This window comes from Gorilla gorilla, chromosome 10, assembly GCF_029281585.2.
Source record: "Gorilla gorilla gorilla isolate KB3781 chromosome 10, NHGRI_mGorGor1-v2.1_pri, whole genome shotgun sequence".
In the NCBI taxonomy this organism is placed as follows: Eukaryota; Metazoa; Chordata; class Mammalia; order Primates; family Hominidae; genus Gorilla; species Gorilla gorilla.
In genome coordinates this window covers 137,587,495-137,604,011 of record NC_073234.2, presented here as the reverse complement: position 1 = coordinate 137,604,011, position 16,517 = coordinate 137,587,495, and positions in this window count along the sequence as shown.

The following is a 16,517-nucleotide window of genomic DNA, read 5'->3' as shown; positions in this document are numbered from 1 at the left end:
CTGTAACCCCAGCTACTCAGGAGGCTGAGGCAGGAGAATCGCTTGAATCCAGGAGGTGGAGGTTGCGTGAGCCGAGATCGTGCCATTGCACTCCAGCCTGGGCGACTGAGCAAAACCCGACTCAAAAAAAAAAAAAAAAAAAAAACGTCAGGCATGGTGACTCACTCCTGTAATATCCTAGCACTTTGGGAGGCCGAGGCAGCGGATCACAAGGTCAGGGGTTCAAGACCAGCCTGGCCAACATGGTGAAACTCCGTCTCTAATAAAAATACAAAAATTAGCCGGGTATGGTGGCAGGCACCTGTAATCCCAGCTACTTGGGAGGCTGAAGCAGGAGAATGGCTTGAGCCCGGGAGGCGGAGGTTGCAGTCAGGAGAGATCGTGCCACTGCACTCCAGCCTGGGTGACTGAGCAGGACTCTGTCTCAAAAAAACAAAAATTAAAAAAAGGCCGAGCACAGTGGCTCATGCCTGTAATCCCAGCACTTTGGGAGGCCGAGGCGGGTGGATCACAAGGTCAGGAGTCCAAGACCATCCTGGCCAACATGGTGAAACCCCGTCTCTACTAAAAATACAAAAATTAGCTGGGCATGGCAGCGGGTACCTGTAATCCCAGCTACTTGGGAGGCTGAGGCAAACGAATCACTTGAACCCGGGTAGTGGAGGTTGCAGTGAGCCGAGATCACACCACTGCACTCCAGCCTGGGTGACAAAGCGAGACTCTGTCTCAAAAAAAAAAAAAAAAAAAGAGACAAAGCAAATAGAAGAGGTGATCAGATAAAGAGAGACAAATGAGAAAAGAAGGAGGAGAAGGGAGAGAAAAACAAAAGAAAAGCTTGGGCGGGAGTGGTGGTGCACGCCTGAAATCCCAGTTGCTCGGGAGGCTGAGGCATGAGAATCATTTGAACCTGGGAGGTGGAGGTTGCAGTGTGCTGAGATCACGCCACTGCACTCCAGCCTGGACAACAGAGCAAAACTCCATCTCAAAACAAAACAAAACAAAAACAACAACAAAGAAATGCTTACATATAAAGCCAGAAATTAAATAGGCAGTAAATGTGAAACTCTGCTCAACCTCACAAGTAACCAAGAAAGGCAAATAAACAGGAGGTTTCTTATGCCTTCACATCAGCAGAGCTTTACAAGTGAGAAGGCCTGAGGGTGAGAAAGGCCCACTCAGCCACTTCTGAAACACGCATCAGAGCCTTACAAAGGGATTCGGTCTCCACCCAGTAACCCTCTCCTGGAATTCCTGCCTCACATAATTTCCTAAGGGAATAATCCTAGATTTGGATGGGATATGCACACTTACATGCTCATAATAGCATTGAGGGTAACACCAAAACCAAACAAGCAAACCGAAGTGGAGGTGACCTGTGTCAGTCCAGGTCCTCTAGAAGCAGGGACCAAGATGGGATTCTTTGCCATGCAAGAGATTCATCAAGGCCAGGCGTGGTGGCTTATGCCTGTAATCCCAACACTTTGGGAGGTGGAAGTGGGAGAATCACCTGAGGTCAGGAGTTCAACACCAGGCTGGCCAACATGGTGAAACCCCGTCTCTACTAAAAATATAAAAATTAGCCGGGCATGGTGGCGGGCACCTGTAATCCCAGCTACTCGGGAGGCTGAGGCAGGAGAATCGCTTGAACCTGGGAGGCAGAGGTTGCAGTGAGCAGAGATGGCGCCACTGCACTCCAGCCTGGGTGACAGAGTGAGACTCTGTCTTGAAAAAATACTAAATAAATAAAGAGATTCATCAGAGCCAGGCCTGGGAGGGAAAAAAGGAGGGAGCAGGGGATTCAGGGAGCTGTCCCACCACAGGCAGGTCTGACTCTTGCTGGAGGACAGGAGGAAGGAAGGAAAGGAGGTTGGGGGCAGCGTCTCAGCCTACGGTGCCATCCTGGGAGACTTCAGCACGAATGTGGGAAAATCCTAAGAGAAGCCTGGGTCTCCCAGGAACGAGCCAGCCTCAGCATCCCTGCCATGCTGTCTCTAGATGGGAGAAGCCTGTGGGAAGCAGGGTCTCCATGTGCTGGGTGATGGATTTCGGGGCACAGCAGCTGGGGCCCTGGGTCAATTATACTTCCCAGAGTGGGAAATCTGAGGGGCACACTTTCACGGCCGCTATACAACCCCGATGACTGAAACTAAGGCAATGAACAAACAGTGGCCGTTCAAAGTCATTTTCTCAAAGAATGTTTAATGGCAGGGTAAAATGCTTCAAGTATGATGTTAATTTATAAAAGCAGGTTATAAAATATATTTATGACGATCCCCCATTGAGTTAAAAAATATGTCTGTTGGGGGAACACGGATGGAGCTGGAGGCCATCGTCCTCAGCAAACTAACGCAAGAACAGAAAACGAAATACCACACGTTCTCACTCATAAGTGGGAGCTAAATGATGAGAACCGATGACCACAAAGAAGGAAACAACAGACACTGGGGTTTACTTGAGGGGGAGGGTGGAGGCGGGGAGGAGTGGGAGGGAAGAGGGAGAGGAACAGAGAAGATAACTGTTGGGTACTAGGCTTAATACCTTAGTGATGAAATAATCTGTATAATAAACCCCCGTGACACAAGTTTACTTGTTCATTTTCTTTTTTTGAGACACAGTTTTGCTCTTGTCGCCCAGGCTGGAGTGCAATGGCGCCATCTCGGCTCACCGCAACCTCTGCCTCCCGGGTTCAAGTGATTCTCCTGCCTCAGCCTCCCAAGTAGCTGGGATTACATGTGCTGCCATGCCCGGCTAATTTTATATTTTTAGTAGAGACAGGGTTTCTCCATGTTGGTCAGGCTGGTCTTGAACTCCCAACCTCAGGTAATCCACCCACCTTGGCCTCCCAAAGTGCTGAGGTTACAGGCATGAGCCACCACGCCTGGCAGTTCTTTTTCATACTGCTATAAAGACATACTCGGGGCCAGGCGCGGTGGCTCACACCTGTAATCCCAGCACTTTGGGAGACCGAGGCAGGTGGATCACGAGGTCAGGAGATTGAGACCATCTTGGCTAACATGGTGAAACCCCGTCTCTACTAAAAATACAAAAAATTAGCTGGGCGTGGTGGTGGGTGCCTGTAGTCCCAGCTACTCGGGAGGCTGAGGCAGGAGAATGGCGTGAACCCGGGAGGCGGAGCTTGCAGTGAGCTGAGATCGTGCCACTGCGCTCCAGATTGGGAGAGACAGCGAGACTCCGTCTCCAAAAAAAAAAAAAAAAAGGCGTACCCGAGACTTGGTATTTTATAAAGAAAAGAGGTCTAATTGACTCACAGTTTTGCAGGGCTGGGGAGGCCTCAGAAAATTTACAACCATGGCAGAAGCGGAAGAGACACTTCTTACATGGCCGCAGGCGAGAGAGAGTGGTGAGCAAAGGAAGAAGCGCCCCCTTATAAAACCATCAGTGAGAACTCACTCATTATCACGAGAACAGCATGGGGAAAACTGCCCCCGTGATCCAATCACCTCCACCTGGCTTCTCGCTAGACACGTGGGGATTACAATTCCAGATGAGATTTGGGTGGGGACATAAAGCCTAACCATACCATGTTGCTATGTAACAAACCTTCGCATGTGCCCCTGAACCTAAAATATAAGTTTAAAATAAAGTGTCTGTGTGTGTGTGTGTCCACCTATCTTACATATAGACAGAAAGCAAGACTGGCAAAAAAAAAAAAAAAAATCTTTGGGCAGGGGGAGAATTTTTCTTTTTTTGTTTTTTCTTTTTGATCTCAATGGTGCGATCTCGGCCCACTGCAACCTCTGCCTCCTAGGCTTAAGCGATTCTCTTGCTTCAGCCTCCTGAGTAGCGGGGATTACAGGTGCCCACGACCACACCAGGCTAATTTTTGTATTTTTAGTAGAGATGGGGTTTCACCTTGTTGGCCAGGCTGGTCTCAAACTCCTGATCTCAGGTGATCCACCCACCTCGGTCTCCCAAAGTGCTGGGATTACAGGCATGAGCGACTATGCCTGGCCAAGAATTTTCTTTATATTTTAATGTATTTTCCAAATTTTCTAAAGTTAGTATGTATTATTTTAGAAATCAGTCAAATAAACATGATTTCAAGTTTTAAAAAAGAAATAGCACTTGGAGAGAAGGTGAGAAATGGAGAGGTGTGAAGCCTTTTCCAAGTGTTGGTAATAAGGTAAGAAAAGACTTTAGCACCCCCAGGTGTCGTACTGTAGCAGTGGGTTTGTGACATTGGTGTTTCTTCTCAACCATCTCTGACACCAGGCTCAGCTCCACTGTCCCCAGCTCTTTATCTGCTCTTCGGATCTCCCCGCTGAATGGACAAAGCAGTCCCCTGGCGTGACTCCTTGTAGAACCAATTTTGCAGTAAAACCAATGCAATATTATTTCTCTCAGCCCTTTTATGCACTACCCAAAATGACAGTACTTTACAGTGAGAAGGAATACTTAGAATGACAATTCTGAGGCTCTTCAAGATCCCAACGTTATTAATTTCCTATTCAATGGCCCTGGAAACATTTTCCCCCAACAGCATTAGTGCTAAGAGCAGCTATTCTTGGATTCAGTTTCTGGTCCTCTACTTACTATATGTGACATAACCTTAGACAAACAACTTCATCTCTAAAAGTTACAATTAAACAATTATACAGTTTAGCAGTGTGTGTGTGTGTGTATTCACAGAGTTGTGCACCTATCGTCACTATATAATTCCAGAACATTCTTATCTCCCCATTAGTAGTCACTACCCACTTGCTTTCAGTCTCCCCAGTGTCTGGAAACCACTAATCTGCTTTCTGTCTCGATGGATTTGCCTGTTCCACAATTTTTTTTTTTTTTTTGAGACAGTTTTGCTCTGTCGCCCAGGGGGGTGTGCAATGGCGGGATCTTAGCTCACTGCAACCTCTGCCTCCCAGGTTCAAGCGACTCTTCTGCCTCAGCCTCCCGAGTAGCTAGGATTACAGGGGCCCACCTCCACGCCTGGCTAATTTTTCTATTTTTAGTAGAGACAGGGTCTCAGCATGTTGGCCAGGCTGGTCTCAAATGCCTGACCTCAGGTGATCTGCCCGTCTTAGCCTCCCGAAGTGCTAGGATTACAAGTGTAAGCCACCGTGCCCGGCCTACTCCACAATTTCCCATGAAGAGAATCATATTGTATTTGTCCTCTTACGTCTGACTTCTTCCCTTTTTCAAGGTTCATCCATGTTGCAGCGTGTGTCAGCACATCATTCCTTCTGACGGCTGAGTAACATTCCATTGTGTGGGTAGATCACATTTTGTTTATTCTTTCATCACTTCAAGTACACTTGGGCCGTCTCCACATTTGGCCATTTGTGAATAATGCTGCTTCGAACATTTATTTGCAAGTATCCCTGTTTTCATTTATTTTGGGTATATACCCAGGAGTGGAATTGCTGGTAGCTCTACTTTTAACTTTTGGAAGAAATGCCTGGCTGTTTTCCATGGTGGCTGCACCATTTCACATTCCCATTAGCCATGTATGAGGGTTTCAATATCTCTATACCTTAACTGACATTTCAACACTACTTCTTACTTTTTTTTTTTTTTTTTTTTTTTAATCCAGCTCTGGATCACACACCCCAGGCTGGAGTGCAGTGGCGCTATCTCAGCTTACTACAAGCTCCGCCTCACGGGTTCACGCCATTCTCCTGCCTCAGCCTCCTAAGTAGCTGGGACTACAGGCACCCGCCACAACGCCTGGCTAATTTTTTGTATTTTTAGTAGAGACAGGGTTCCAACGTGTTAACCAGGATGATCTTGATCTCCTGACCTTGTGATCCGCCCGCCTCGGCCTCCCGAAGTGCTGGTATTACAGACGTGAGCCACCACAACCAGCCTACTTTTTTTTTTTTTGAGATAGTCTCACTCCATTGCCCAGGCTGGAGTGCAGTGGCGCGATCTCAGCTCACTGCAACCTCCATCTCCTGGGTTCAAGCGATTCTCCTGTCTCAGCCTCCTGAGTAGCTGGGATTACAGGTGCCTGCCGCCACGCTTGGCTAACTTTTGAATTTTTAGTAGAGATGGGGTTTCACTATGTTGGCCAGGCTGATCTCAAGCTCCTGACCTCAGGTGATCCACTCTCCCAAAGTGCTGAGATTACAGGCATGAGCTATTGTGCCTGGCCAATTTCTCTTTTTTTAATTTTAATTTTAATTTTTTTTTTGGGGGGTGGGGGACAGGTCTCACTCTGTCACCCAGGATGGAGTGCAGTGGTGCAATCATGGTTCACTGAATCTTAGCCTTGACCTCCCAGGCTCAAGTGATCCTCCCATCACAGCCTTCCAAGTAGCTGGAACTACAGGCATGTGCCACCACAATTTTTGTACTTTTTTGTAGCTAATTTTTGTACTTTTTTGTAGAGACAGGGTTTCGCCAAGTTGCCCAGGCTGGTCTCAAACTCCTGGGCTCAAGCAATCCACCTGCCTCGGCCTCCCAAAGTGCTGGGATTACAGGCGTGAGCTACCATGCCTGGCCCTGGATATTTCATTTGTATAGGACCACACAACATGTGGCCTTCTGTGTCTGCCTCCTCTCACTCAGCATAATGGTTTTGAGGGTCTTCCACTTTGTAGTACATAACAGTATTTCATTCCTTTGTATGGTTGAATAATGTTCTTCAACACTGTTGTATAACTTTCAGTATGATACTGAGTGCACCTCCTTGGTTAAATTTATTCCTAAGTATTTTGTCTTCGTTGATGCTATTGAAAATGAAGTTGTTTTCTTAATTTCATTTTTGGGCTATTTCTTGCCAGTGTACAGAAAGACAGCTGATTGGCCGGGCGCGGTGGCTCACACCTGTAGTCCCAGCACTTTGGGAGGCCAAGGCGGGTGGATCACCTGAGGTCGGGAGTTCAAGACCAGCCTCAACATGGAGAAACCCTGTCTCTACTAAAAATACAAAATTAGCCTGGCGTGGTGGTACATGCCTGTAGTCCCAGCTACTTGGGAGGCTGAGGCAGAAGAATTGCTTGAACCTGGGAGGCGGAGATTGCGGTGAGCCGAGAGTGCGCCATTGCACTCCAGCCTGGGCGACAAGAGCGAAACTCCGTCTCAAAAAAAGAAAAAGAAAGACAGCTGATTGTTGTATACTGATCCCATGTCCTGCAACCTTGCTGATCCCATTCACTCGCTCTAAAGGGCTTGTGTGCATCCTTTAGGACTTTCTACGCATACCATCGTATCATCTGCAAATGGTTTTTCCTCCTTTCCAATCTGAAGGCCTTGTATTTCTTTTTCTTTCTTCTTCTTTTTTTTTTTTTTTTTTTGAGACAGAGTTTACCTCTTGTCACTCAGGCTGGAGTGTAATGGAGCGATCTCAGCTCACTGCAACCTCTGCCTCCCTGGTTCAAGCGATTCTCCTGCCTCAGCCTTCTGAGTAGCTGGGATTACAGATGCCCATCACCACACCCAGTTACTTTTTTTTTTTTTTTTTTGTAGAGATAGGGTTTCACCATGTTGGCCAGACTGGTCTCAAACTCCTGACCTCAGGTGATCCACCGGCCTTAGTCTCCCAAAGTGTTGGGATTACAGGTGTGAGCCACAATGCCCGGCTTCTTTTTTGCGTTTTGTTTGTTTGTTTTTGAGATGGAGTTTCGCTCGTTGCCCAGGCTGGAGTGCAGTGGTGCGATCTTGACTCACTGCAATCTCTGCCTCTGGGTTCAATAGATTCTCCTGCCTCAGCCTCCCAAGTAGCTGGGACTACAGGCATGCACCACCACACCCAGCTAATTTTGTTTATTTTTTGTAGAGACGAGGTCTCACTATTGCCCAGTCTGGTCTGGAACTCCTGGGCTCAAATGATCTGCCCACCTCGGCCTCCCAAAGTGCTAGGATTATAGGCGTGAGCCACTGCGCCTGGCCAAGTCTTGTATTTCTCCGTTTTGCCCAATTGCCCTAACCAGAACCTGCAGGACAATACTGATATTGACAATATTGAAGGGGAAGGAGCAGATATCCACTTCTTGTTCCTGATCTTAGGAGCAAGCATCAGTCTCTCACATTAAACATGATGTTAGCTGTGGACTTTTTGTAGATGCTCTTCATCAGGCTGGGGAAGTTCTACTCCATCTACTCCTGGTTTGTTAAATGTTCTTATATTGAAAGGTAAACCTGTTTTCTCATGTGTAAAATGAGGGCAACAATCTCTACAGGGAGAGTTTTTTGAAGTTGAAAATGGGATAACATAAGGCCGGGTGCAGTGGCTCACGCCTGGGGTATATCTGATATAACCCTGTAAGCCTCAATTTCCTTATCTCTAACATGGGTATTATAAAGCATCTACCTCCTAGGGCTCACACTGGCAGGCAGCGGTAGATGTGATTTACATTGCGAGATTACCAAGTGCCTGGGACATAGAAGCTGTGTGCTATGATAGATGACAGATAAAATGAGATGTGGTCCTTGTCCTGAAAAAGGAGAGATAAAATGTGGTACTGACAGCTACATTGCACTTGATATCAGCAGCAGAAATGGAGCACTGGCGGTGGTTCCGGGGGCACAGCAGGGAGGGCCGGGCCAGGCCACAGCGGAGAGAGAGCGCTGGGCCTTCCAGGGAGAGGAATGCACAGCGGCACAGAGGGAAGAAGTGTGGGGTGCGGTTGAGTAGCCACAGAGAGCTCCTCTTGCTGGGATCTGGGCTGCGTAATCCTAATGGTAATTGGGAAGCAATGGGATTGAAGTTACTGTTGCATTGAATGCAAGCAATGGACGGGGTGGGGGGACTTATCCTAGAAGACTTATAAACTGAAGTGCTCCTGCTGAGGGCAGGAGAGGAGGGAGGCAGAGTTTTGAAACAGGAATGGGAGCTGGACATGGTGGCTTATGCCTGTAATCCTAGCACTTTGGGAGGCCGAGGCAGGTGGATCACCTGAGGTCAGGAGTTCGAGACCACCCTGGCCAACATGGTGAAACCCTGTCTCTACTAAAAATACAAAAAAAAAAAAAAAAAAAATTAAACGGGCATAGTAGCTCGTGCCTGTAATCCCAGCTACCCAGGAGGCTGAGGCAGGAGAATGACTGGAACCCTAGAGGTAGAGGTTGCAGTGAGTCGAGACTGCGCCACTGCACTCCAGCCTGGGCAACAGGAGCGAAACTCCGTCTCAAAAAAAAAAGAGAAGAAGCCAGGCGCGGTGGCTCCCACCTGTAATCCTAGCACTTTGGGAGGCAGAGGAGGGTGGATCACTTGAGGTCAGGAGTTTGGGACCAGCCTGGTCAATATGGTGAAACCCTGTCTACTAAAAAAATACAAAAATTAGCCGGAAATCGCTTGAACCCGGGAGGCGGAGGTTGCAGTGAGCCGAGATCGTGCCACTGCACTCTAGCCTGGGTAACAGAGCAAGACTCCGTCTCAAAAAGAAAAAAAAAGAAAAGAAAAGAAAAAGGAATGGGGAAAGGCCAGGTGTGGTGGTTCACACCTGTAATCCCAGTGCTTTTAGAGGCTGAGGTGGGTGGGCTGATTGAGCTCAGGAGCTTGAGACCAGCCTGAGGAACATAGGAAGACCTCATCTCTACAAAAAAAGAAAAAAGAAAAAAGAAAAAGGGATGGGTGTTAGAAAGCAGGATGATGTTTCCTGATCTTTTTTGATCAGCGCTGGGAGAGTTCTGTTAGGAGATAACTGAATTCTGACTTATACCAGCTGTGTGCAGAGCATGGGATGGGACCACAGTTAGCAACATTTTGGAGAAAGAATTCACCACCCAAAGTTTGACAAATGGGAAGGGACAGGCAGGCTGCTGTGAAAAAACAAAACTCAGAAATGCTGCCAGGGTGTTACTGACTGAGCTGGACAGTCTTCGTGGTGGCCTTGATATAAACTGAGACATTTTGTCAGGAATGGGGAAACAGAGATGAAGAATAAGGAAAGTTGCAGCCGGGCATGGTGGCTCATGCCTGTAATCCCAGCACTTTGGAAGGCCGAGGCGGGCAGATCATGAGGTCAGGAGTTGGAGACCAGCCTGGCCAGCACAGTGAAACCCAGTCTCTACCAATAAAATACAAAAAATTAGCCAGGCATGGTGGCATGCGCCCTGTAATCCCAGCTACTTGGGAGGCTGAGGCAAGAGAATCTCGTGAACTAGGGAGGCAGAGCTTGCAGTGATCCGAGATCATGTCACTGCACTCCAGCCTGGGCGACAGAGCAAGACTCCATCGCAAAAAAAAAAAAAAAAAAAAAGTTGCTGCTGGGCCAGGCGCGGTGGCTCACACCTGTAATCCCAGCACTTTGGGATCAAGGTCAAGAGATCGAGACCATCCTGGCCAACATGGTGAAACCCTGTCTCCACTAAAAATACAAAAATTAGCTGGGTGTGGTGGCGTGCACCTGCAATCCCAGCTACTTGGGAGGCTGAGGCAGGAGAATCACTTGAACCTGGGAGGTGGGGGTTGCCGTGAGCTGAGATCATGCCACTAGACTCCAGCCTGGCGACAGAGTGAGACTCCATTCAAAAAGAAAAATAAAAGCTGCTGCCTTTATACGTGCTGACTACAAACTCAGCAAATTCGAGGTGTGATTATTATCCACACTTCATAGAAGAAGACTTCTAGGCACAGACAGCTGTCACCCAGGCAGTCACTCAGGACCCAAATCTCGTGGGACTAATAGCACTTCATGATGATGACTTTGGATTTCATTCTAAATGTAATGGGAAGCCCCTGGAAGTTGAAGCAGCATCTTTTAAAAACACCATTCCAGCTGTATAGAGAATTGACTGAAAGCAGCAAGAGGCAAAACATGAGCCAGGCGGGGTGGCTGACTTCTGTAATCCTAGCACTCTGGGAGGCCAAGGTGGGCTTATCACTTGAGGTCAGGAGTTCAAGACCAGCCTGGCCAACATGGCAAAACCCCATCTCTACTAATAATACAAAAATTAGCCAGGCGCAGTGGCGTAGGCCTGTAATCCCAGATACTCAGGAGGGTGAGGCATGAGAATCACTTGAACTCTGGAGGTGGAGGTTGCTGTGAGCCAAGATTGCGCCACTGCACTGCAGCCTGGGTGACAAAGTGAAACTGTGTCTCAAAACAACATCAACAACAACAACAACATGAATATTCAAGTTGTCCAGGCAAGAGGGTTATTGTCATGGCAGTGGGAATGGGGAGAGGTGGCTGGGTCTGTGATTACAGATGCTCATGGACTTACAATGGGGTCACGTCCCAGTAAACCCACTGTAAGCTGAAAATGTTAAGTAAAAAATGCATTTAATACACCTAACCTCCTGAATATCATAGCTCAGCCCAGCCTGCCTTAATAAAAGGGCTCGGAACACTCACAGCAGCCTACAGTTGGGCAAAAGCGCCTGGCAGCCCAGGACGCAGGAGTGTTGACTGTCTGCCTTCATTCAGCTCACTGCCACTGCCCAGCACCACGAAGAGATCATACGGCACGTCACTAGCCTGGAAGAAGATCAAAATTCAACATCTTAAGTACAGTTTCTACTGAGTGCGTATTGCTTTTACACCATCCTAAAGTCAAAAAATCCTAAATCGCCGGGTGTGGTGGCTCACGCCTGTAATCCTAGCACTTTGGGAGGCCAAGGCGGGTGGATCACTTGAGGTCAGGAATTCAAGACCAGCCTGGCCAATATGGTGAAACCCCATCTCTACTAAAAATACAAAATTTAGCCGGGCGTGGAGACGGGCACCTGTACACCTGTAATCCCAGCTACTAGGAAGGCTGAGGCAGGAGAATCGCTTGAACCCAGGAGATGGAGGTTGCAGTGAGCTAAGATAACGCCATTGCACTACAGCCTGGGCTACAGAGTGAGACTCTGCCTCAAAAAAAAAAAAAAGAATCCTAAGTCAGGGCCGTCTGTATTTTGGAGGTGTTATTGGCGAGACTTGCTAATAGGCTGAATGTGGGAAGAGAGGGAAAGGAAGAGGCTAGGGTGAAGTCTAAGTTTCTGGCTGGAGCATTTGGGGAGACGTCAATGCCATTTATCGGGATGCAGAGTGTTTGTGGATGAGCAAGTTTTGGGCACAGAGATGGAAAGTAAGGTTAGTTAGAGGTAGAGGGACTTGAGAAAGAGAAACTTGTGAATAGAGAGGAATGAGTCAATGAAAAAGGAGAAAAATGCAAGGGACAGAAGAGATAACTGACAAGAGAAAGCCCCAGGGGGGAGCAAAGGGAATGTCCAGGAAAAGACAAAACCTCTGCAGATGTGAGATTTGGTCACTGTTTCTGTGAAGTTTGCCCTTCCCTAAAGGGCTCTGCATGGGAGGTCCCTTCTGCCTCCTCACCCTGGCCCCAACCCCTTTGCTGGTCCATCTCTGCTCATCCGGCTCATTCCTGGCTCAGAAGCCAAATACCACAACCTATCACAGGTATCAACAAAGATTTTATTGTATTTGCAATAAAGTCACTGTTGTATTCTCTGAGCCTCATTAAAATACAACCTTCAGTACACACATTTGGTTTTTTTTTTTGAGGCAGGACACCCAGACTGGAGTGCAATGGCACGATCTCGGCTCACTGCAAGCTCTGCCTCTAGTTTCAAGCGATTCTGCTGCCTCAGCACCCTAAGTAGCTGGGATTACAGGCACCTGCCACCATGCCCAGCTACTTTTTTGTATTTTTTTTTTTTTTGAGTTGGAGTTTCACTCCTTTTGCCCAGGCTAGAGTGCAATGGCGTGATCTTGGCTGACTGCAACCTCCGTCTCCCGGGTTCAAGCGATTCTCCTGCCTCAGCCTCCCAAGTAGCTGGGATTATAGGCATGCACCACCACCGCGGCAAATTTCGTATTTTTAGTAGAGATGGGGTTTCTCCATGTTGGTCAAGCTGGTCTTGAACTCCTGACCTCAGGTGAGCCACCTGCCTCGGCCTCTCAAAGTGCTGGGATTACAGGCGTGAGCCACCGTGCCCAGCAATTTTTTGTATTTTTAGTAGAGATGAGCTTTCACCATGTTGGCCAGTCTGGTCTCGAACTCCTGACCTCAGGTGATCCACCCGCCTCAGCCTCCCAAAGTGCTGAGATTATAGGTGGAGCCACTGTGCCCGGCCTTTTTTTTTCTTTTAATGGAATCTCGCTCTGTTGCCCAGGCTGGAGTGCAATGGCACGATCTTGGCTCATTGTAACCTCTGCCTCCTGTGTTCAAGTGATCCTCCCACCCCAGCCTCCCAAGTAGCTGGGATTATTAAATGTGCGTCACCATGCCTGGCTAATTTGTGGGTGTTTTTTTTTTTTTTTTTTTTGAGACGGAGTCTCGCTCTGTCGCCCAGGCTGGAGTGCAGTGGCTCAATCTCGGGTCACTGCAACCTCCACTTACCGGGTTCAAGCGATTCTCCTGCCTCAGCTTCCTGAGTAGCTGGGACTACAGGCACCCGCCACCACACCCGGCTAATTTTTTTGTATTTTTTGTAGAGATGGGGTTTCACCATGTTGGCCAGGCTGGTCTCAAACTCCTGACCTCAAGTGGTCCACCCGCCTCGGCCTCCCAAAGTGCTGGGATTATAGGCGTGAGCCGCCGCACCTAGCCAGTACCCACATCTTGGTCAGAGAATAAAAAAGGAAGAGTCGGTAAATACACAGCAAGTATTAGGGAAAGGAGGGACAGAAACTAGAGAAACACAGATCTCAGTACATACAGGAGAGTTGACACAGCATCATTATAGTCCACTGATGGGTGGCGCTGGGAACTTGGGAGACACCAACACGTTGGAATCAGGGCTATGGGACAGGTGTGGGGGGCAAGTTGGGGAGGACCGCTAACCCCTGATCATTCAGGCTCCACCCCCAATGCAAAATCGTAATGCAACCAACCAGCTCTGTTCAGTACTTCCCCCAGGAGTGAAAATCAGTCAGACTAGATGAAGAGATTAGACTGCTCACTGTATCGAGCCTATTAAGGCAGGAAAGTAGACTCTTATCTTAAAAAGCTTTTCCCCTCTCTACACAATAAGGGTTTTCTAGCTAATGATTTTCAGTGAAACAGAAAATCTGATCAATCAGAATGCCCCATTCCCCAGATTTCTCATTAACTGTGATTTTGTTGCTTTTCACAAAGCCTTTGGGAACTTTTAAATGAACAACTTTGCAGGCATATATGCAATTCTGGAAATGGTATTAAAAAGCATACTTACGGCCGGGTGCCGTGGCTCATGCCTGTAATCCCAGAACTTTGGAAGGCCGAGGTGGGGGTGGATCACTTGAGGCCAGGAGTTCAAGATCAGCCTGGCCAACATGGTGAAATTCTGTCTCTACTAAGAATATAAAAATTAGCCCAGCCTGGTGGCAGGCACCTGTAGTCCCAGCTACTCGGGAGGAGGGGGTACGAGAATTGCTTGAACCCGGGAAGGCAGAGGTTACAGTGAGCTGAGACTGCACCATTGCACTCCAGCCTGGGCAACAGAGTGAGACCCTGTCTTAAAAAGAAAAAAAAAAAGGCATACTTAACGGATGAAATCCATATGGTGTCTGGAATGTGGTTCAAAATAATGGAGGTGGGCGTGAGGTCTTAGAAGAAAACAAAATTGGCCCTGAGTTGATCATTGTTAAATTGGATGGTGGTCATTCATTATGATGAAGGGGCTCATTATACTATTCTCCACTTCTGTGTACTGAAGATTTTCTGAACTAAAAAGGTAGAAAGTACATGCGTTAAACTTCAGGATAAGTTCAATCACACCACCCTATACAAGTCTAATTTCAGATCTTTACCGAAAATAAGGGAAACCATGTTCTACAGAATCGAGTCCACATCAAGATGAAATGCTTTTCACGCCATTTACAGATTAGTCTTATAGCTACAATTACTCAAGTTGAAGTTTTGAAATTACCTACGCAGTCTTCAGAGTCAACGCCTACTGTCGCTCAACCTGCCCCCTCTGATCCCCCTTTCCTCCCCTGCCCCACCAGTCCCAGGGTGTGGGCAGAGGCAGCTGGAGCAGGATGGGCTCCAGGAGAGTTCATCCACAGGCTGTCTGGATATCTGCTTCCTGCCAGGTCTGTGTGAGGTACGGCACCAGGCCCTTGTCCTGGTGGGCTCGGAATCTGGTGGGGAAGAGAAGCTGAGTAATTCAACACGATCGGTGTCCTGAGAGCCGCTCCGAGGCCCGACTCCATGTGTGCGTGCACCTGTGTGGTGGGGAGGGAATATGAAGGCTGGTTTCTGAGGATCTGATGTTTAAGGAAAGACCTGAAGGAAAAAAGTGGAGGTGGGGAAGGGCTTGGACAGAGGAGACAGACCTTGGGAAAACTGTAAACAGCAAAACCAAACCAAACCTGGTGTGTTCAGAAAATGAAAAAACAGCAAAGAAAGCAGGGGAGGGGCTTCCCTGAGGGCCTGGGCCTTTATCTGGAAAGCGCTGGAAGGACTGAAGAGAAGAGTGACCTGGCTAGACTTGGGCTTTTTAAAGCTCGTGCTATGATGTGGAGGACAGATGAGGCCACTACTTGAGCTGCTTGGGGAATGACGTGACTTGGATGGGGGTGATGGCAGCGGGGATGGAGAAAAGCGGATGTGTATTTAGAAGAAACTGAGAAGAGAAACTTGGCAGGACTTGGTATTGGGAGGGGAGAGGAAGGACATCAGGGATAATTCTCTGGATTTGGGCTTGGGTGAGTGGTGGATGGTGAGGCCACTTACAAGAGGGAAAAGCCCTGTTAGGCTTCTCTGACCCATGTAGCCTCGCTACCTCGGACATGACTCTGGTTTGTCTGTAATGGAATTAACCACGCCACCACCTTGAGAACTGTGCAGAGCTGTACATGCCCCTGCAGCAGCCGGAAATGTTAAGCCTGAGCAGGGCCCAGTGAACATCAAGGAATAGGACTCCAGGGCACCGGCCTCGCTCCCTCTGGATCCTGCTCCTGTCCTGCTCCTGTCGCTGCTACTCCCTCCCCAACCCATCCAAACTCTGCTTTCTCCTCCAGTCATGCCCCTACCATCTTTTAGGATCCCAGGTAGGTATGGAGCTGCGCTCAAAACATTAACACAGACACCTGTTGCTGAGCTCAGTGGAAACCGAGTTCCTTCCAGCCCAAAGGAGTCTGTGAGGCGCTCACCTTTCCCTCTAGGACCCCCGGCTCTCAAGGCCCAGGCTTGCTTTGTGTCTCCTCAGGGGAGGTATGGGGGTTTGATCAGACAAGAGCTTGTGTATCAACCCACTGCATTCTACATCGAGATCCAGTTCTGGGCAGTCATCTGGTGAAGCAACCCCATGGCTCTGTGCGGGGCTGGGTCTTCTCGCTGGGTCACCCTGTCCAGGCACAGGGAGTCAGATGGGTGGGTGCGGGGCCCAGGAAAATGACAGAGAAAAGCTGCTACACTCAACGAAGATGAGCCAAACCTTCTCAGCACCTGAACAAAGGAACATTTCTACTGGCCAGCTTTCTAGTCTTTCCCATCTCTGGTACTGGGTCAATAACGAGGAGAGGAACCACAGTGCCTGGAGGCTCCCACTGTGACTGAGGATCTTGCAGAGCTGGGCCAGTGCTGGCTGTGCTGATGACTGCACTCTCTAAGCACAGAGCTCCACGGGCTACTGAACACTCGGACACACGTGATTTCACATGAAACTGTCAAGCATG